The following is a 23,226-nucleotide window of genomic DNA, read 5'->3' on the forward strand; positions in this document are numbered from 1 at the left end:
GAGCGGATTTTATCGCCTACCCCCAGTTAATTCTGAAGGTTGGAGTCCTTCCGAGGAGACCCACTACCTCTTCAGGGCTGGGAGAAAATACAATGTAAAGACCACTGCCCTGGAAGATTCAGTCTTCTATCATGATAGGGATAGGGATGATCATGATAAGGGAAGGTGGAATCTTCTGAAAAATGTACTGAACCTGTGGGACCCATTGAATCTTCTGAAAAGATTAAGAAGTCCAGTTGGTCAACTGAAATATTATTTAGTCCACTTGTAACCAGTACTTGCAGACTGCTTTAGTTCATTCCTGGCATAATTTCTCTACATGCTCTGCCAAAATGTTGAAAGAACATTAACCTTATTTTGAGTACTGCACGAAAGTGGATATTTTTCCACCAAAGCTGCTGTTTCTGCCATACAGTGGATCCACTAAAGCAGTGAACATTTCCAGTCAAAATTCACCCTGTGGTGGATGTTTGAATTTCTGTCACCTGCTGGGGTACTGGGAAAGTAACCCAAAAATCGGTGCCAAAGGGGCATCCGCGCACAGCTTTACTACAATGTACTGCACGTGGCACTAATTCAGTCACAGATCTTTGGCAATTTCTTTATTACCACCCTTCTGAAATTCAGGCGATTAGTTGCACTTCAGGAAGCCCACCCCCTTCCCCACCGTCACTCCCCAGAGAGTAAAAAAAACAGAGTTTGAGGGTGCTAGTTGTGTGCAGCTGGCAAAAAATGTACCTTTAAACGTTAATCTGCTGTACATTTTGTCTAAACTTGATGTCATGGAAGAAATACGTTCACAGAGGATTTTATTGTGCTAATGTGAAAGTTGTGCCAAAGCATCGTTACAGACAGAAAGCAGCACATGGGAAAGGTGGTGCACAATTATGTAGGAGTAAACAATCTGGAAATATACAACTCTCCTCAATGAGTACATAGGCCTCCCAAACATATGCTTTTACTTGCCCTAGAGGCAGTTGCAAAGATGTTGGTGACAGAGATTTTGCAATTTTCATCTTCAGACGAGACCCATTCAGTAGTTCTTTTAGCACAAGTTAATCATTTTCTAACTCAGTGCCATGGGAGCTACTCCGAGTCCTCACAACAAAGAAAAGGTTAGACATGCTAAAAAACAGACGTAGGAGATTCACAACATGAGAATTAAATCTGAACATTTATGTTGTTATTAAGGAGTGATCTTTTGGGGTTGTGTGAGAAGGGTTAAGGGTTAACCAAGCAAGCACTTTAGTAAAGTAAAGCAGAGTTTAACGACATTAATTACATTGTAAACTATGCAGTAAAAACAGTTTAGTTTCAGCTCCTAGGGTGCAATTAATACATCCATCCCTCAAGACCTCATGTGCCTTTTATTGGTTGACTTAACAGCACCCTGTCAAATAAATATATTCTTTTAGAGGCAAAGAATTGGCAAGCGTTCTATGAGGTAATGGCAATTGCAGAAATATTTATATACAGCCATCATCATAATTTATAAAGCAGGATATTTAATGATGGCTGTATTCTGTTTATAATGGAATTGTCAACTCTACAGGTAGATTGTAGTTACCAATTACCTAGTACATTGCTACCACTAAATGCTGCTATCTCACCCAGGGGCGGCTCTGGGGTCATGGCGGCCCTGGGCAGGGAGCATAGGTAGGGGGCCCTCGAAGAGGGCGTCTGGGCGGGGCGGAGTGTGGAGGCCAGTGAAGAGGGGGGGGGGGGGTCGGGGTCAGGGTGTTTGCAAGTGGAACAGAGCCGGAGGCCGCCAAATCCCTGCCAGGGGGCGCCATGCAAATATGTATCCATCCTCAGAGGATTATTATATTAAGGATATATATGGCGTGGTGGCCCTGTGCAGGTGCACATGCCTAAGGCCGCCCCTGCTCACCCTGAGAAGCATGCAGGTGCATGCCTTTATGGATTATTAGGTTCGTTGCTTGATGTGGTCTATTTAGTTTAATGAAGGATGTTGCTTTTGGTGATTACCAGAGACGCACTTGAATAATATGAAAAAATATGTAACAACATAACTCGTGGGAGGAAGTGTTAGGGAGGGAGTTAGTGTGGAGGCTGGTAACATGTGAATGCAGAATTGCAGAAGTGGAGCCAAGTGTATGCAACTGTAACGTTTGTGAAAGTGACAGACATGCACTGATTGACAGTCAGGATGCATGCTTAATTTTAGGTGTGGTGGTCAGAGCGCAGAGGATTTGTGGTGACTGGTTGTACATCCGATGCAGCAGTGCAGAGGGCTTATGTATAAGAAAGTCAGAGATGTTCGACCCTGTGAATACCTCTTCCAGTCCTGGCCCCTTGATATACCTCTGGAAAAAAATTGTTGTCCTGAGATTTACATTTTTGATTTGTGTTTTTGCATCATTAAATAAGTAATTTAGCTTTGGGTAGACTTTGCTAATCCGGGCTGTATTTTTCTTGACAACTTTTTTAAGAATGGCAGATATGTTGCAGTGATGAAGTAATATTTCAGGAACCATGAGACCTATATACTCCATTTTGGTGTCAAAACATAGGTTTGTGTGGTCATGCAGTCTTATAGAGTCAGGAAATGGCTCCTCAGAGCAACCCTTCCTCCGGTCTAAATAATGGCAGCTCCATGATGATGTGTTTTAGCCATCATATGTCAAGATAAGCACTCACCTGAAACTCCTGCTCTCCGTTGACGACGAGCAAACCCCAGTCTCCCAGAAACTCCCCAAGCCACAGAAGTAGTAATAAACTCTGTAATTCAGAAAGGCCCCAGGGGGAAAGATGGAATGGGAGTGAGAAAAGAGAAATACATAATCATCTGTTCTAATGCGAAGCCTCTGCCTTCACTGGCTGCTTGCTTTAACTCTAGGAATTCGTCTTTCAGATGCTGGAAGATGTCTGTTGTGTCTATATAAGAAAAATACAATGATGCCAATAAAAATCTCTGAAACTTGAATACTGACTCTTAACAGATTACAAGATTAAGTTTCTTTCCAATACCTATAAAACATTGTAGAGCTTCTAAGGAACTTCTCTCTGGATTTATGGATTGATAAGTGGTCTGCGTTACTATACTGTAAATAGACAGACAATAACAGTGTTCAAGTGTTCTGGTTAATCACATACTAACAGTACAATGCTGAAGGTTCCACCCACTGTGGGTTGCACCACCAAATGTCATTAACGCAAGTATCAATGGAATCAATGAAAAGTGTCCATCAGTAGTAGTTTGCTTTTTTTAAATCTTATTTATTCAATTTTCATCAGGCAGCCAACGCGTTTCGTTCATAAGAACTTCATCAGGGCGTGCTGACTGTGTCCAATAAGCACAGACATCACATCTTGTCCATCCTTGTTCAGTGTCCAGTTGTATGTAAGTGGCTAATGTGCCAGGAAAAGTAGCGTGCTGCTTCGGAGATGAAAGTATCTGTTCGGAAATTCCGAACAGATACTTTCATCTCCGAAGCAGCACGCTACTTATGAACGAAACGCGTTGGCTGCCCGATGAAAATTGAATAAAGAAGATTTTAAAAAAGCAAACTACCACTGATGGACACTTTTCATTGATTCCATTGATACCTGTGTTAATGAGATTTGGTGGTGCAACCCACAGTGAGTGGAATATTTGTTGTTTATTACTAAACAATTGCCTCTTGGGAACAACAGGGGCAGTGGTAGTGCACACCATAAGAGCTAACAGCTCATCATCCAACATATAATTGGGACGGGTTGGCCTACGGCCAGTGGAGAGGTGCGGCACACACCAAAATTTTTTTTTAATTTAAGTGAGGAGTTGAGTTGTTCTAATTTTGGGTTACAACAATGCTGAAGGTATTTGTTTTTTTCTTTTACACAACAAGAATACCTGTAAACAATGAGTTTAACATATATATATATATATATATATATATATATATATATATATATATATATATATATATATATATAGAATGTTTGATGAATGTTCTTAATGCACTCTTAAAAGTTTCTCTTAGGTTCTGATCTTAATGCTCTCTGACCAATGTCTCTTTGGTTCAGTTCTTTTGAGCCTGGACACTGGTTTCCTTGATCACCTATTTGAAGGCCTAAACAAAGTCTCTCTTAATAGTCTTAAATATGCAATTGAAATAAACGTCAAAAGTGTAATCAAAAATAAAGGTTTAGCAAGCTTACTCTTGAATAACTCCTTCAAGAGTTTCCAGTATTTGTTCTTCTTGTTTTGTCCGTAAAGCAATTAAATGCTGTACTCACCGATGGATCCCTTCTATTGGTATTTAGAATAACTCTTACCTTGTCCTCTTTCTTTTTCTTAGGAGCGGGGGTCCACCGGAAGGAGATTGTGGAGAGGAAGAATCCAGTCACGAGAAGGAAAGGAAATGCGGAATTTCAGATTGCCACTGGAGGTCACCAGATGATAGAAGATGGCACCATGAGAAGGCAGGAATCAACCGCGAAGTTGCCGAAGACTCGGGAGTGGAGAATCAGGTAAGTTCTGGATCTGTTGATTGCTGACGAGACCAAGCGCGTTTATGGTGGCGCGAGTGACTTAAATAGCTGTAGCGCTCGTGTTCATTTCCATAAACGCGTGCAACACGTTTTGGCAGTTAGCACCTGAAAGCACTTTTGAGCACCTGCTGGGATTACCGCTTGCAAGCATTTCAGACTTGTGAGTTTACACGGTGCTCTTGAATTGAGTCTTCACGAAGTACATGAAATTAATTCTATTTAACACTTATGCCTGACCTGATGATGTTACAACATGTTTCACTGGTACAGGAAATACATTATATTTAACACTTACTCAAAAGCCAAGCAATGGGTAATCAGGAACAGAAGGGATTTAACCAGTTATGTGCATCGAACCTGTTAAGAAGGTTTAGCATGAGTATGAGCTTTGGGAATCATGACATCATACTGGAAATTTATTTTAATATTGTTTTTTGTTTCAGATTTTCCATTGATTCACATTGTTAAACATGAGCAAAACAGGTGGTAGGAGAGGATTTTTACCTCCTGAAAGAGTGTTGCTAACTACAAAATCTGAGGAGGCCTTCAACAAAGAAAAATGTGTTATTTGCCAAACTAATCTGAAAGAAAAGATAACATCACTATAGCTGGACAAAAGGGAGTTTGAGATGCTGCAGAAATACGAAGTTCACAAAAGATTGAAACTGATGGCTGAAGAGGATCAAATATGTTATCATTGTAACAAGTGCTACAAATCATATACAAAGGAAAAAGCCTGGGAAAAATGTGTCCATAAATAGCAGAAACTAGTGAATTTCAACAATAATCCGAGTCTTCTGAGAAAGTGACGGCAACCAAACCCAATGCCCATTCACTTAGAAGATCGATGGCTACCCCTTATCCAACTACAACAACTGATGTGTAATCTGTGGTTTAGCCAAAGACTGGCGAAAGAATAAAGTACAATGTATGTAAGTCTCAAAGGGCAAACATGTTTTAATCTGCAGATAGTTTCTTCCAAGATGAAGTTTTCAACTGAGTAGCTGATCTAAACAGCAAGGTGAATTTATTTGCAGAGGATTTGTATTGCCACCTGAACTGCATGTTTGCATATATTCCAAAATATGAGTGTACAATGAGCTCCCAGCAGCAACGTTAACCACCAGCCTTCAGTTAGGTTTGCACTCTTTGAAAAAGCAAATTATGTTTTGCAGACACTCTAGAGTGCTGCCTACGAGTTCAATCAGAACAATAATGGTCAACATTGATGAAACTGTATTGATCCATAATAATGAAATAAAGATTTTTCCGGTGAAACTCAACAATGACAGAATTAGTTTTCTCAGTCTAACAAAAGGAATTAGCCACTTAATGTGTGTTCAGCTGATTTGAAACCTGAAAATCAGCTGCCAAAATAAGATCACAGGATGCAGCAAACTCAGTAGGAACCATTTTAAGAAACATCCTGAAAGATTTAGAATTTGGACTTAATGACAAATGTTGTGTTACCCCAGAGATCCGCAAATCATGGGAGTCAACAAGAATGCCTGATGTTGTCTTAAAGTCCTTGAGTTGGGAACAGAAGCTGACGACATTGATGATGGCTTTGAAGATATAAGTGAAGAAGTTGAAGACAATCCCATGGACTGACAAGCTTATACTGTGCAAATGTACTGTCTTTTCCAAATCATGTTTTATTAAGTACATTTTGGCAAAAAGAAAACTCTGCTACACATGACGGCTGCCCACACAATCTATGACAAGCGCAAAAGTAGAGAGCTAATCAGTTCAATGAATAGAACTGGTGTATAAACGAGTTATAGGGACAAAGTATGGTGCAGGAACTTGTTGGCAGCTCTGTAAAATCTTGTGACTCCAACAGCACACCACTTCCAATTCACTTTGCCAGGAAATGATTACCAATTGCTGCTCTTGATAATGTTGATTTTGAAGACAGCTCTTCTTTATGTGGAACATCTAGCACACACGATTCTGCCATGGTTCTTTTTCAAGACTGTACCAATGAAGTAGCTGTTGGAAAATAAGCAGTATTTAAAGAAAAAGGGGTGACCCGGTGTCCCTCAGAACCTGGGTAATTAATGGTTAATAAAACAAATGGTTCTGTCGGGTGAAAACCAAGAGTGATTTATAGAATATTCTTACTGTATTGGAAGAACCCCCTCTTATGACAACACAATTCAGAACCTCACAATTAATAACTCGAGGTCTTATTCATTGCATTTTCATATTTATGTGAATTAAAGTCATTCAGTTATTTCATGAATACAAAAAGACTGTCAAGGTGAATTTTTGTACAAAAAAGGGGACAATGGTGAATAGTGCTCAAGTGGTGAGAGATTTCCTATATATGTACAGTGATAGATACAAATCTATACAATCAATATATACATATATACACAGTTATTCTTTTCAAGGCCATTCTTGACAATTGTTTAGAGATTTTCCAATGTTTCTTTAAATCCTAGATGTCAATGGCCTGTTGTAGGGTGTCGACGTTTCGACCCTTCTGCGCCATTGTGTCTAAGGTCGCGGCGGGTCTTTTTCAAGACAGAGGTGTGTTGCACAACAGTCCACTCGAGTAGCAGGTCGTATTGAGTCGCTTGTAAGGACTGAGGCCCATTGGCCATAAAATCTGCTTCCAATTAATGACGGATAAGATCACTGGCTCGGAGGTCCCGGGATCTGCTGCAGGATGTCAGCTTCTATTCTATAAATCACTCTTGGTTTTCACCCGACGGAAAATAAGCTGTGTCAGCTCTAAGTGTAAACAAACAAAGCTGCAAACTTATAACCCAACTGCCTTCATTACAAGCCATCAACATGTCCCAGTCTACCAGAAAGTTTTAAAGTGGCTGAGGACATGGATCTTCTTCTACCTGTTGGTGCGGTCCAGCCGCAAAGCTGGTTTAAGTGAATTTTCATGCTCTGATCTCCCAGAATACCGCCCCACTGAAGAATGTTGGGTTTTTACCAGTAATACTATCTCCAGTCACAAACTAAACAACAGCATACACAGCTCTAAAATAATTCCAAAATGTGCAATGAAGGTATTTTTCATATTGTAATTGACATTTTTATGAGCAATCCAGTAGAATTTGATGATCTTTATCAAATGATGTGCATTTTCCACATGACAAAAGTTGCGTTGTGCAGAAAGGTATTGTAGTGGATGTGACATAGTTGATGCACTTATTGAGGCTAAAATCATTGGACACAAAACTGTCCAGTCAGTTTTGAGCAGAACCCATTATGCTAATTCTTTACAAGGTATGCTCATCATATCTGAGGGTATAGAAACATTGCGTTGGAATGCTTTCTGAAACATGAATGACAAATCAGGTTTGCATATCTTACCTATTAAGTGAACAAGGCACAAGGTGCACTTCATTCAAAAGACATTACTGTGTTTCGCAAACTCTATTGCATACACTACCTGAGATATTGGTCCTGCAATTTGGAAAGAGTGAAGAAGCTAGACCATACCTCTACAAAAATTTCATCCAAAGACATTTTGTGCTGAAAGACTGAGAGGAAAGATTCAATGCTGGTGCTCCAGATATGAAACTGGAACAAACGTCCAGAGATCACAGAGAAGCTCCAAGGGAATTGTTGGTCAGACACATAAAAGTTAATATGTTGCTTAATGGCAGCCAGTTTATCATGAAGTCCTTTCTATTTACAATTTCTTCAGAGAGATGATAAATTCAGAATAATGGACTATCGTGGAACTGTTCCTCACCACGAACTTGTGGGAAAGAGAGGGGAATACTCTAATAAACATGTTGACAGCTTTCTTCATTCCATGCAGCAGCAAGGAAACCCCTTTGAAATGACTAAGCCTGTGTGACTACACAACTTCATGACCAAACAATAGGTGGATAACTACATAAAGACATGTCTACTGAAGCAGGAGAGATTTGTATTGGAAGAGAAAAAGCTGTTTGACATAATTCCTAAAACGAAACTTCCACACTTTAATTGCCATAGTAAAAGTTATGTCCAACCGGTCACTACAAAAAAAGTTTACAAAAAAAACAACTTTCGCAGACAAATAAAGAGATGGATGTAGCAAAAAGAGGGGTGAATTTATCTAAGACATTCAGTTGCAAGATCCGACAAACGCATTATTTGATGGAGATGATGCAACCAAACCAGAGAAGCACAAACTTGTACAAAAGCACAAAAAAAACATTCACCTGAAGAATTTAAATTTGAAAACGTGTCCTCATTGAAAACAACTGTTGTTGTGGACTATATGTCACAATTGCGAATGGTCATAATTTCATTCAGGCAAAACTTCAAGAAGGCAGTTCAGACCATTCTATAGACATCAAAGTCAGCGTGCACCCTGCAAAAACTGCACTGTGTCTTTGAAAGTTATCTCAAACTGTCTGTTAAAAAATGTGAGAGAATTAGAGGAATGTCTACAAGTGGAACAAATGACCTTTCCTGCATCAAAAATTCCATACCTATATTGGTGTCACTTGATAAATTCTGGTCATACACATCTAACAAGCTGAATTTGGAGATGTTAACTTGCCAAAGCATTGCTGATGCTTCAGTGAACACTGAATTTCCAATTATTGCAAGTGGAATGCTAGTCAATGAGGAGTTGGCACCTGCAGAGATATATTTAAAAGGTACTGGCCATATTGCTTAAGAACTTAATAGCAAATTGGAGGAAGCGGACCTTCATGTTCCACATGTTGAGTGGGCTGTTCAAAATGTTGCCAATTGAATCATTGTACTGTCTAATTATACAGATGTTTTTATTGTGCTACTTAGATTTGTTGCAATGTTCATAAGTCAAGGATTGTCGGAGTTATGGGTAGGTTATGGAGCAGGTGAGAAAATACACTTAACCCTGCATCATATTCTGTACACGAAACTGGACCTAGAGATGCCCAGTGTTCTTATCATGGTACATGTTCTTGCAGGTGATGACACTATGAACAAAATTGGAACAAAGCTTGGAGATTTAACTGCTGAAACTGTTAAGTTTCTAAACGGATTTGCTGAGACAAAAGAAGAATGTAACTTTAAAGATATAGAAAACTACCTTGTGCGAGTGTGGAAAACAGGTTCTGACTGTCACACATTTGATGATCTTCGGTACAGTGAGTTCAAGAGATCAGTCCCACTAAGTGAACGTCATATTCTGTGCATGAACACATTAAAAGAGTGTTCTACTTGATCAGAAGATGTGTAAATCTTTTGGATCATGCATATGTAGAGATTTGTTTAGGAAGATATTGATGGGGTGCTAAAACCTATACAATTTCTAAAACCTCTAACCACAGAACTTACATGAACATGCACTTGCAAAACCTGTGCTACAAAAAGATGTCCCTGCAAATGTACCAGGAGAGATTGCTGAAATAAATAAATAAAGTGAACTATGTGTCTAAAACAGGAGTGAGTGACGAACATTTTTTTTCATACTCAGATCATAAACATTGATTAGAGTATACATAAAAAGATTAAACAACATTCTTTGCTTCTTTTCCATATATGTCTCTATTTCCTCTATTATAGCAGCCATTTTGGGAAATGGCGGAAGGGATGTTCTGAGAGTTATTTTTTGTCTCCATAAAACTACTTGACCCCCAAAATGAATGTTTTGATACCAAAATGAAGCATACAGGTCTTATGTTTCCTGAAATATTACATCATCACTGCAACACATCCGCCATTTCTAAAAATTTGGTCCACAAAAATTTGGCCTGAATCAGCAATGTCTACCTAAGCTAAATTACTTCTCTAATGATCCAAAAACATAAATCAAAAATGAAAATCTCTGGACAACATTCTTTTTATGGAGGTATATTAGGGGGCCCTGAATTATTTGTTAACAGTATTCTAGTCAGAGCTTTAAGTGGGCCGAGTATGTCCAGGAATCAGACTCAGCAGTATTGAAAATGGACATTGAAGCGGATCCCTATATTCATGCCCTTAACCTTACTGGCAAAAATACTGATGGATAGCGGAACAACTATTGTAAATAACGTTAAGGTAACCCATGTCAAGAATTAGGTTTCTGATAATATTTCACAAGTTTAACAGTCTTACTCTTAGGGAATGCGAGATTAAGAATGCTATTACCAGGGTGTTGTGTTTAAGTATTTGTTTAGTGTAGTTAATTAGCCTTGTATAGTGGATACTTTGAACTAGGTCCCCTTTAGGGGTTTATAACAGCCTATGATTGCTAACAGAGTGAACATAACTGGAGTGATTGAGACACTCTAAAGACCACTAGCAGTTCTACAGGCCTATTAACTTCATGGTCTCAGTTTAAGAATCAAAACATTTTCAATATTATTTACAACAAAATCATTGTTACTCATTCTCTTTAAACAGCTAACAACCATTGACCAAGCCAATAGCTCCTGCTGGTATTAGATGTATGTCAGTTGTCGCGTTGTACATCTGTATGCAATAACAGAAAGTTCAAAGAGGCACCAAAATACTGATCAAATTGTACGCAATGGGAATCAAAGAAATCATTTACGTTCTTAAGCCTCACCCTTAATTACATAGGCCACACCCCTTTTATAGATCTGGTACTTTTTTCATCCCACTTAAAGCCCTGATTCTAGTATTGGTTCCAAGACTGTTGTCCTAGACAGGTTTGCTTCTCTAAAGTTTGTGACATTGGGCTCTTTAGGTAAATGACAACCGCTTTTAGAAATGGCATATGATTCTTAAGGTTTATGACACAGATAGGAATGGGAGATTACCATAGCTTCACTATTTCCATGGAGAAAGTTGAGCCTCCTAGTTGAAAACTGATGTATTCCAGAATTTCAAAGTAGATACGGGCCTGTGGTCATAGACTGCATCTGGGACGATAGGTACCTACTTTACACTGGAAAAATTAAGTTTATATTTCAAGTAGTGCACTTTGAGATGCCTTGAAAGAGTCTTTCCTTTCTACAGAAAGTCAGTGCACTTTGAGAGACCTGGAAAGATTCTTGTCTTGATGAAGAAAGTCAGGGCAGAGTGTAAAGAGCTAGTCTGATGTGGCTATCAACCTAGAGCTGCAAAAGGAAATCTCTTGAAAAGTTCTGTATTTGTGGAACTTAAGAAGAAAAGTATTTTGGGCCCACAGTTTACGGTATTGGCACAGTCTAGACATGAGAACTTCTATGCTATAAATGCATGAACCTGCTTAGGGATGCCGAATAGATGGAAGGTTTACTTGAGCAATCCTAGAAGGTAGTCTTGACAACAGTGCTTGATCTGTGTTGATGGCTGAGTTCAGAGCCCAAGATAACTCCAAGGCTTTCAACAAAATGTCTTGCTCTGGTTGGACGCCCAGCTCAGTAGACACCATGTCTGATGCCAAAATATGGGTGAATAATCTTCAGGCAAGATTTATACTTTGCCGGTCTTTAGGATTAGATGGTTTCTTATCATGAAGCAATGGTTGGCAGCATGGAAAAAACCAGTACAGTAACCCACATAAATGTGGCAGGTTAGGTCAAGGTATTCTATTAGATAGATCACAACTGATTCTGACATTCCATTGGTGCACTGGGTGGTAGGGGAGTAATCCAAGATTGTCGGTTGTAGTGCTACTACTTGTTTTATGCACTGAGGCATGACTTAATGACATATTTTTGTGCTGGATAGTCTGTGCTCTTTTTTATGAATGTTTTATTATCAGTTTCACATTAAACACCTGATTCGTGAACATATCTTCCTCAGTGCAACCAAGTTATTTCAAGACACAGGGTTGTTTCTACATTGCCGCTGGAATCAGTAGTTCAGTCAGTCTTTACAAGTATTATTCCACACATCCGTTTTACATATCAATAAACTCCAAACCTGAACAATATAAAACTAATGTCAATCCCAGAGAAGGCAACATTGCTTAAGGGATAACGCTGACCTATTCTGCATCTTATTTACCAATAGAATAAATATGAAGAGACTCCACTTTTCTCCCCCTTGGGTGACTGATGATATGGCAGGGTCCCTCAGCCTGTATGTGAGTGACAGGATCTTGCTCGCTGAGTCAAGTTTACACGAGGAGATGACGGACTGAGCCAGTGGAGGCTGGTGAATTTGGAAAGTGATGAGGCGTAAGAATAAATCCTGAAGTAGACTGTATAAGTAAGTGTAATAATCTAGAGCAACTGTAACCATTGGACTTCATGGGTGGGTGTCTCAAAGTGTATAGATTTTGAATCAAAGGTAGTCAATCTATATGCAGCTATATAAACTTACCTGAGGTGTATTTTCACAGTTGATATCCTGTGTAGATTATTCCTGTAGCGCAATACTTTTGTGGATGGCATTCAGAAATAAAAATCCCCTCTTTTGTACTATGTCCTTCTGACTCCTTCCACCCATCCATTACTCTGATCCTTTTCTCTATGCCCTGACACACCAAGCTACCTTATTCCATTTCAGCCCACCAGGTACCTCCAGGAAACACCATACAGCTGTGGTGCAGAGAGGTGTAAAAGGGAGCCTGGCCTAGGACCACCTCTCTGCAACGCAGCCCTGTGACACTTACTGGAGGTACCTGGTGGGCTAGTTGGCCCCCAGGGACCCTTAGGATTCAAGGGGACTTAATCCCCCAACTTAAAACATGACACGGGTGCATTTGCACAGTTGTGCAGGGAGGGGGACTTGGCCTGATGTGAAAACAGTGCAAACGCGCCTGTGGCGTGTTTTAAGTTGGAAGATTAATGATTAACATTTATGTTGCGAAATTGGCCCCACTAATCAGGAGTTTTAATCTTATTCCTACCTCCTATGCTGATGATACCCAATTGGTTATCTCGACAGTGGACAAGGGTATCAACTTCTCCACTAAGCTACACAGATTGTATGACTATACTTAGTTCGTGGATGAATGATCACTGCCTGAAATTAAATTCCACTAAAACAGAGGTGATCCTCCCTGGTCCCCAGACTGGTGGCCGAACAATCTCGCGCCCCCCCCAAACCCCCCCCCGAACACCAGTGACCAAAGCTACAAATCTGGGAGTTATTATAGATGATAAATTGATTCTCAAATCCCAAGTATCTAAAGTGGTGTCCTCAGCTTACCTTATGATAAAGATACCAAGAAAAATCTGTCCTTTTATCCTGCCAAAATCTAGAAAGACGGTGGTGACTTCGCTGGTGCTACCCAAAATAGATTACTGTAATGGGCTATATATTAATATTCAAGCAACCTTACTCAAAAAACTTCAAACAGTACAAAACGCCGCTGCAAGACTTATACTGGATCTGCCAAAATATCAATCGGTCAGAATTGGTATTCAGGACCTCCACTGGTTGCCAGTTGCCCAAAGGGTTAAATTCAAAGCCTTATGCATTGCTCACAGCGCTCTTCATAAGGAAGGCCCTACATTTCTTTGGGATCACTTTAAATGGTATACCCCAAACAGATCCTTGAGATCTTCCAACTCTCACCTGATACCTATGACTAGAATAAGAAAGGTGAATTGGGGAGGACGTAGCTTCAGTTATAACACCTCAAAGGAATGGAACTCTCTCCCTTGATATTTGAGGGAAATACCGACGCACATAGAGTTTAGGAAGCAACTGAAGACATGACTCTTCTAGGCTCTTGTTGTAGTCTGAAACTTAGTAAGGAGTACCGGAAGTGCCAAGACACCTACGGGTATTCACGCGCTATATAAATTGCATATAACATTAAGTCCCCTTGAATTCTGAGGGTCCCTGGGGGCCAACAAGCCCACCTGGTACCTCCAGTAAGTGCCACAGGGCTGCATTGCAGAGAGGTGGTCCGAGGTCAACCCCCCTTTTACACATCTCTGCAACGCAGCTCTGTGGCGCTTACTGGAGGTACCTAGTGGGCTAGTTGGTTCCCAGGGACCCTCAGGATTCAAGGGGACTTAATCCCCCAACTTACAACACGCCAGGAGGCGCGTTTGCACAGTGGTGCAGGGAGGGGGCGGGGCGTGATTTGACAAGTGTGCAATGCTAGCTTGCTTCACCTACAATAGGTATAGTCTAGCAGTAGCAGTGCAAGCTTCCTGTATCTGGAACAGGTACAACCTGGCAGGAGCAGTGTAGCTTCCTTCACCTAGAACAGGCACTGCCCGACAGCAGAAGTGCAAGCTTCCTTCCCCTAGAAAAGGTGCAGCATGGCAGCAGTGCAAGCTTCCTTCACCTAGGAGAGGTACAGCCTGGCAGCAGTCCATGCTTCCTTCACCTAGAACAGGTACAGCCCAGCAGCAGGGCACGCTTCCTTTACGTAGAACAGGTACAGCTCAGCAGATGTGTAAGCTTCCTTCACCTAGAACAGGTACAGCCTGGCTGCAGATGAGCAAGCTTCCTTCACCTAGAACAGGTACAGCCTGGTGGCAGCAGTGCAAGCTTCCTTCACCTAGAACAGGTGCAGCCTGGTGGCAGCAGTGCAAGCTTCCTTCACCTAGAACAGGAACAGCCTGGCAGCAGTGCAAGCTTCCTTCACCTAGAACAAGTATAGCCTTGTAGCAGTGCAAGCTTTCTTCACCTACAACAGGTACAGCTCGGAAGCAGCAGTGCAAGCTTCCTTCACCTAGAACAGGTGCAGCCTGGCAGCAGTGCAAGCTTCCTTCACCTAGAACAAGTACAGCCCGACAGCAGCAGTGCAAGCTTCCTTCACCTAGAACAGGTGCAGCCTGGCAGGAGTGCAAGCTTCCTTCACCTAGAACAAGTACAGCCCGGTAGCAGCAGTGCAAGCTTCCTTCACCTAGAAAAGGTACAGCCTGGCAGCAGATGAGCAGGCTTCCTTCACCTAGAAGAGGTACAGCCCGACAGAAGTGCAATCTTCCTTCACCTAGAACATGTACAGCCTGGCGGCAACAGTGCAAGCTTCCTTCATCTAGAACAGGTACAGGCTGGCTGCAAAAGTGCAAGCTTCCTTCACCTAGAACGGGTATAGCCTGGCAGCAGTGCAAGCTTCCTTCACCTAGAACAGGAACAGAGGTGTTTGGAAGCCATGCATACCTTTCTCCACCACTTTGCAAATGCAACTGCTACGTTATAGTTAGAAATTAGCATTTAAAAAACCATTCAAATTCACTAAGAAAAAAACATAGGTTTCAGGCACGTTATAGTTAGAAATTAGCATTTAAAAAACCTTAGAAATTCACAGAGAAAACCATAGCTTTTAGGCACATTATAGTTAGTTGGACATTTCACTCATACAAAACCAGAGAAATTCCAGCGGTATAGTTGGTTCAGCTAACTATAACTCGCGCCCTCGCAATGCACTGCTGATGACATCACATATTACATCATTCATGACATGGTCAGTGACATCACTTATGACATAAGACAATCTAGCTTGGTAAATGACAGAAAAAGACATCCTGACCCTCACATTAATGACTTGATCACCCCGCTCAGTTGGACCAACATATTCTCAGAATTGGGCCTCAATAAAGGTTACCTTCAACTTGAACTCCATGAGGATTCCCAATACATCATCTCCTGCACACAATGTAGATCGTTTTCGTAGAAAAGGCTCAGAAATGGAATATCATCAGCTGCAGAAACATATTTTCCAGATTCCATGTAGACACATTGCAAATATTTTCAATTAAGGTGATGATATCCTGGTTTCCAAAGAGACCTGGGACAAACATGGTAAGACGTTGAGGTGTGGGAGCTCCACAAAGACAGCCTGAGGATTTATGGTCACATATTCTCTGACAAAGATGTAATGTTGCCGGACGTGCTGGGCACTAGGACCGGCACAGTAAGTGTAAAGGTGGGAGGGGAACAGGGAGTCAGAACAGGAGTAGGCAGTAAGGAGCAGAAAGGGATAGAAGGCAGACGTATGAATAATAAAGCTCCCACTGTATCATACCTTGTGTCAGTGTCATCTGTCCCAGTATCACAACACTACAGCTGGTGACGAAGGTGGTCGTGGACCCTACCTGCATTTGCCTGGTGCAGGAGTGTCCCGTCGAGCGCTCCGCTGCATTGGAGCTGCTGTGCTGTACTGCGTCCCGGGAGCCCACCCCGGCTGTGTGTTCCTCTGACTGTGTCTGCCGTCCCTGCAGTGCCGTCCGGTTGAGCGCTCCGCTGCCTTGGAGCTGATGTGCTGTTTAGCGACCCGGAAGCTCATTCCGGTTGGTTGTGTCTCCTGCCATGCATCCATATAGACGCGAGTGGTGGGAGCCTACCACTTCGGTCGGACAGGATCCGACCTGTGCAGTGCCTGTGTTGCAATTGTGCCTGCGACCATCTACTGGAGGCGTGTGGGTACTTGTTCTGGACTCAGTGGCTGCCTTTCTCCCTCCAAGTAGGTCCCCATTGCCTGCCTGCTCCCGTGCTGCTGATAACACCCGATTCTGGCCTGTACTCTGACGAGGAGCGAGATTTCCCCGGCAGCCATCTTGAGGTCAGGCACCTCATCCAATCCCCTGCGAGGAGTGTACGGCAGCCATGTTGAAGTCAGGCAAGCACTGAGAAATACATTGAAACTGAAAAAAGGACTTAAATACATACGCTTAACTGGGAGTAAAGACAAATAACAAATGGTGGAGTGGACCACATATTTTCCTGCTGCATGTGCATGAAGACTATTGATGCTAATCGTGTTAGTTTTACTTATACTAGCTGTTGCGACTGCTGCAATCCAGGGTCCCTTGCTGATGATCCTGCACCCTACTACAAGCGCTGATATCGTCAACTTTACTGCATCTGCGCCAGGTGACAAGCGCTATGAAGCTTCCTGTGTTCAGACACTGCTAATCGTTTGCATAACTATACACTGCATATCTATACACCATGTCTGGGTCCCTAACGTCGAGACAGCATCATGCCTCCACTGGCACCAGCACCAGGCCGGAGTCCCCTACATCAACGTCCCAGACAGGAGGCCACAGACTTGCCATGCTCGGAGTCCCTTTTCTACGCCCGCCAGAACCCCTAGTTCTCACATCTGGGGGAGGCAGGGATCTTCGCTTGCAGGAATGACTAGAAGATTTTGGGGACTTTATGAAAGGATCACAAGTGACTAATGAGGATCAACAACTAATTGCAATACGCAATCTAATTGGGAAAGATGCTGGTCAGATTACAAAGGAAATTCCGGCTGATGCTGTGTCGTTCTACGCAGACGTGCGTGACACCCTAAACAGAAATGTTCTTCACAAAAGGAACATTGATTACGAAAGATACACATTCAATCTGGCATCTCAAGAAAAAGATGAGTCCATGGGAACATTCATTAGGCGCCTCAGACGTTTGGCCCATTACTGTGAGTTTGACTTGTTCACGACGGAAGACGCTCTTCGCCTATGAATCATAGAAGGATGCCAGTCTGAGTCGTTACGAAGATAACTTTTAAAGAAAAGTTACTCTCTTGATTAGATTGAAGAAATGATCCGAGTACATGATCAGGCGGAAGAACATGCAAAGCGAATGGGAGCTGGAAGAGGTGAAAACCAAGAACAGGCATTCCAGCTCCAATCTCGTAACACAGACAGGTCTTCCCCTGCAAAGCAACGATCATCGAGATCCAAAGTTCAGTCTCACCCTACAAGTCGTTGTCGTCGTCGTCGCAGTGAGGAACCAGAATTGATTTCCGGTTATGTAAAGCATATAATCGATTATTTAGAATTAGCATGATGTATCTAGATTACTTACCGCAAAGTACGCAAACACTAGCATACACCCGAATTGCAGTAACGTAGGGTTCTAACATACACTGCTTTGCACGTTTTACACTTGCTTGACTTGACCGACGCCATTTTGTGGCCTCGCTCGAAGCCCTACATTAGCAGACCTTATTCAGTTATTACACCGAAGTCGTTCCCCTGAGAAATAGCCCAACTGTTGCAATACTGCTGTCTCAGCTCGTTAGGCCGGTCAAGGTTATAGGCAGCAGGAGGAGGCCCGATAGGCACATTCCGGGAGGGGTGCAGGGCGGACTCTCTCGGAGTTAGCAGAAGGGAGTCACCCGTACGACCTTGCTAATCTAGGATGAGCTAAACCAAGAGCGCTTTGTCTCCCATATATGGTCTTTCCCTCTGCACCAACCTGTACCAACTTGTATTTTTCCATCTTAGGTAATGGTTTCGAGAATGTAACTGTATATATGTGATGTTCTGATAATGTGCCAGCAGTCTTCTTGGCAGACCTCGTGGGGTTAGGTCGCAAGGAGCTCCTCTGGCAGAGTTTGTTTGTTATAATAAACGATTGGACCTTCTGCACTGCCAACCGACTGATTATTGGTAATGGGGATGGGATTGGTTGTGAATTTAACTCTAATTGGGAGGTGGTGAATAATTTCCGGTACTTCAGTTGGCGACTCCGCCGGGACTCCAGGTTGGGGTCGTCCCTCTGTAATCAGAAGAGAATCGGGACATTGAAAGGGGTGATCTTGATCGGGGGGGTTGAAGAATAGACCAAAAGAATTCGGGGTCTGCTCCGCTCTCCCGATCGCGAGAACCCCAGCTGCTAGTGGCCCCACGCCGGAGTCCTTCGGGTGTAACCCGAGAACCAGCCACGTTGACCTTAGCAGGAGTTGGCAGTGAAGAACGTACAATCTGACCTGCGTGCACCAGGTGAGTGTCTTGTCTCGTTTTGTGTTGCTTAACGTTTTTGCAATTTTGGACTTGGAACTTGGCATTTGGTGACCTGTGGTCACGGAGAAACTTTGGAAATAGGGGGTCTGATGGGGCAACATTGAAATTGCATGTGCAGATGCCTCTGATTTTGGTCTGTGAGGGATAACTAGAGATAGAGACTAGACGCCTTTGTGGGAATTGCGGTTTTCACTCGTCTGGACTGCTCTCGGGAACGCCGGCAGTTGAGATTGGGTAGCACCTGGACAGATTTGGAGCAGCGCTTGAGAAAGCGGGCTTAGCCAGCATAGTTCGGGATGTGAACCATGAATACCGTTGGATGGCCTATAGGTCGGTCTGTGGTTTAGAAACCTGTGTAGCTATCTCTAGGCAGTCTAAGGACAAGACTGTTATAAGAAGACGTTTTGCAGCTTTGAAAATTTGGAAAGGGTTCTCCACAGGTGGGAGTCGACGGGCTCCACCTCTTGTTTGCAAATATCTGTGTTTCCGTTTGTTTATGTCAAATTGAAGGTTTGTTGTCAAATTGAAGGTTTGTTTTTCAATGAAAGAATGACTTTGAATGAAAACATGGTCATGTGTATGAGAGTGATATGATTAATGATCATTGATTCTTCTGTGTTATGAACAATAATCCTCGATTCTTTTTCAGCTCAAATTAGGTAGAAAAGGGCAATGCCGTGTTTTAGTAAATTATGCTTTGGCTGCGTTCACCGAGGGAGCACGAGGTTGTACGAAAGCCAGCCAGCCCCTCCGGAAGGAACACCCAGCCATGATATGTACTGCAAGCACGGGATAGGCCCCCTTCTTTTCAATACCTTATGGCACAAGTACACCAAAGATAATGTGGAACTACAGTGGCCAAAAACTGGGTCTTTTGACGAGAAAAAGATTCAGTATTTACAAGAGCGTCTCTTTGCTAAGCGCAGTAGACAGGCTATGTTTGACACCCTTAACAAATGGCAGAAAGAGGCAAAGAGGAGGCGCATTCGGTCCGAGAAACTTCTAAAAATACAGCAAGGGCAAACTGTAACTCAGAAAGCCATTGCACATGACAAGAAAAATATAGAGTACGCGGATAGACAGTTTAGGTTGCAGGTGGATAAGAGTTATGTAACACGAAATGAGACCGAAGATGAGATAGAGGATCTGTTAGATAAGAGACCTCCCCCACCGTATGCTCCACAGCACATATACCCTGCAGTACCCCTTCAAGTGGTGGCTGCGCCCCAAGCCTCCGCACCGGAGGAACGGGGGTCTCTCACCCTTCAGGGGAATGTCGGTGCCCTATCTACCTCAGTGAGAGACCTGGCCACCCTCGTCCCTGACCCCAGGCATACCCTGGAATCACCCCGTACACTGTTAAGTGTCCCGAGCCCCGTATGGACCTCCCAATCAGCCAGCACAACGCCCGGAGAATCGGGACAAACACCAAAAGGGGGACCTGGAGGTTTGGAGGGTAAATGACTATTTACTAGATCATCTGTGGAGTATGGCGAAAAGGAAGCATTAGCAGATCAGCCCGCCCAATGGATGCGGAACAATGTATATACTGTAGCTGACATATGGAGTACTCTAAAGGATCTAGAGCCGGTGATGCAGCAACACGCGTTGTACCAGATGTCCAATTTCCTCATAGGAGCTTGGGAAGTCAGCTTCCGAGATGGAAGTGCCCCTCAGATACTATATAATATCCGAGATTGAACCCATAAATTCAACATGGATCTACAGGAGGTATATAAGAACGTAGACACACTGGTTAAATATCGAGGCAGGATGTTTTTAAAAAGTCCCATCTGGACTTCCCAACATCCCATGCGAGAGGTACACCCTATTTACCATCCCGAAATTCCCGAAGCGCGCGATAATGCCCAGCAAGTAATACAGGCTCGAGTGGAAGCCCGGTTCCAGGAGCAATGGGTATACACTCCGTGGAAGAGAAGCGAAGTTCTTGCTCTGAAATTCCATCTACCTGACCCCCGTAAGAATCCCACCGCCTACTATAAGGAACTGCCTCTGCCGTAATGACCCTGGCAGATGTCGAGTTATTCTTTGGGTTACTAGTTCCAGTTGATATATGGCGGCAGGTACACAACACTGATCATGCTGAACTAGGGGGAACATGGGAAGACTTGAGAGGTTGGGACCGAGATCGTAAACCAGGCGATAAGCCTAGGAATGAAATAACTTCTCTGCCGGCAAAAATAATAGCATATATGCACACCTTGATACCTCCGCGAAAAGTTGACTGGGATAAACTGACAGCTTGTAGGCAGAAAAAGGATGAAAGTGTATCTGACTTCTTCACTAGATTCGAAGGAGTCTTCATTGACTTTAGTGGGCAAGATTTGGCCACGGAGGGTGGAATTAGGTTGTTTGTGAACAGGTTTGTAACAAACTTGGCCCCAGAAATTTCTGAGCGGTTACAGGCTGCAGAAAGTACCTGGACTACCTCCACCCCTTCCGTGATTTTGAGTATGGCTCAGTACTACGAACATAGAGAAAACGAAAGTAAGGATAAAGTAGAGAAAAAGGCCAAAGACCTCAAAACTCGGGTGCTGCTTCAGCAAGTTGTCCGAGGACAAGGAGGGGGGAGAGGAGCCAGAGGGCCCATGTCCAGAGGGGCGGGCGCAGGCAGAGGCAGGGGGCGGGGCTCTGACGGTAGGGATAAACCAATGTTCATATTGTAAAGAGGAAGGACATTGGAAAGCACAGTGTCCGTTGTTGCTTGCCCAGAACGGTGCAATCCGAGGGCAGGGACGAGGACGAGGCGGCCCCGATCGGAGTGATATGCGCAGAGAGGAAGGATCAGGCAAGTCTGAACGAAATCATTTCGATGGTCACCAAGGCAGGCAGTATTATCATGATGATTACGCATTTGAGGATCAGGATGCGTATGTCCACGCATAGGACAGCCAGGGACAGAGTAGGGGCCAAGTGTTGATCCCGGTCAATCAACAGGGACCTTATGTAAAAGGGGAATTGATGGGGACTTCTGAGAATTTCCTAATTGACACAGGAGCAATGAATAGTTCAGTTGCTCGATCATTGGTTCCAGGGGCGGCTCTGTTCGGGCAAAATAATGTTTCCGTGGGATTCTGGGGAGTACCGGTTGTCAGTCCCATCTCAAAACCCCTCCCCTTTACGATCGGTCCCGCCACTGTTGAAACACCTTTTCTGCTAACTTCGCATTGTGGGGAGAATTTGCTGGGCTTGGATATGCTGAAAAAGTTGAATGCCAAAATACATTGCTCCGCTGATGGGGTTTATTTAAAGATACAACCCCACACTGACTGCATGAAACAATGTTGTGCTAAAAACGAACCTCTTCCCCCTGAGTTTGATGGCATTCCCGCAGCCTTATGGGCAACCGGGGATGCGGACGTGGGTAAGTTGTATATTCCCCCGGTTCATATTACGTTAAAAAATGGCGCGAAATTACCACGCGTCCCGCAGTATAAAATTTCACCAGCCGGTGAACGGGCTCTGCTGTCCATTATTCAAGATCTCATTGACAAAGGGGTGGTGGAAGAGACTGCTGCTAATATTTGTAATAGCCCGATTCTCCCGATTTTGAAAAAAAATTCTGATTCCGGTACACAGGGACCTGGTGATGCTTACCGTTTTGTGATTGGCCTTAGAGCCGTTAATAAGATTGTTGTACCACAGTATCCTGTGGTGACGGACATCACCACTATCCTCACGATGATTCCACGAACTGCCCAGTATTTTTCGGTCATAGACCTTAAGAATGCTTTCTTCAGTATCCCTATTCATCCCGATAGCAGACAGATCTTCGGATTCTCGTTATCTGGCCGAAGCTTCCGCTTCTGTCGCGCACCTCAAGGCTATACTGAAAGTCCGAGCATCTATAGCCAGGCCCTTAAGGCTCTGTTGGACGACTTTGCCTTGCCAGAAGGCAACGTACTGTTGCAATATGTGGATGACCTGTTAATCGCTTCAGACACGGAAAAAGGCTGCAAGGCTGCCACTGTTAAATTATTACACCATTTGGCAGCAAAAGGGAATAAGGTGTCCTTGTCTAAGTTCCAAATACTGTCGAAGGAGGGTAGGCAACTAACCCCTGAACGTATTACTACCATCTCTAATATGTCTGTTCCTTGCACGCAGCGCGAAGTTCGTGCTTTTCTTGGCATCACTTCTTACTGTCGCCAATGGATAC

This window comes from Lissotriton vulgaris, chromosome 4_1, assembly GCF_964263255.1.
Source record: "Lissotriton vulgaris chromosome 4_1, aLisVul1.2, whole genome shotgun sequence".
Classification (NCBI taxonomy): domain Eukaryota; kingdom Metazoa; phylum Chordata; class Amphibia; order Caudata; family Salamandridae; genus Lissotriton; species Lissotriton vulgaris.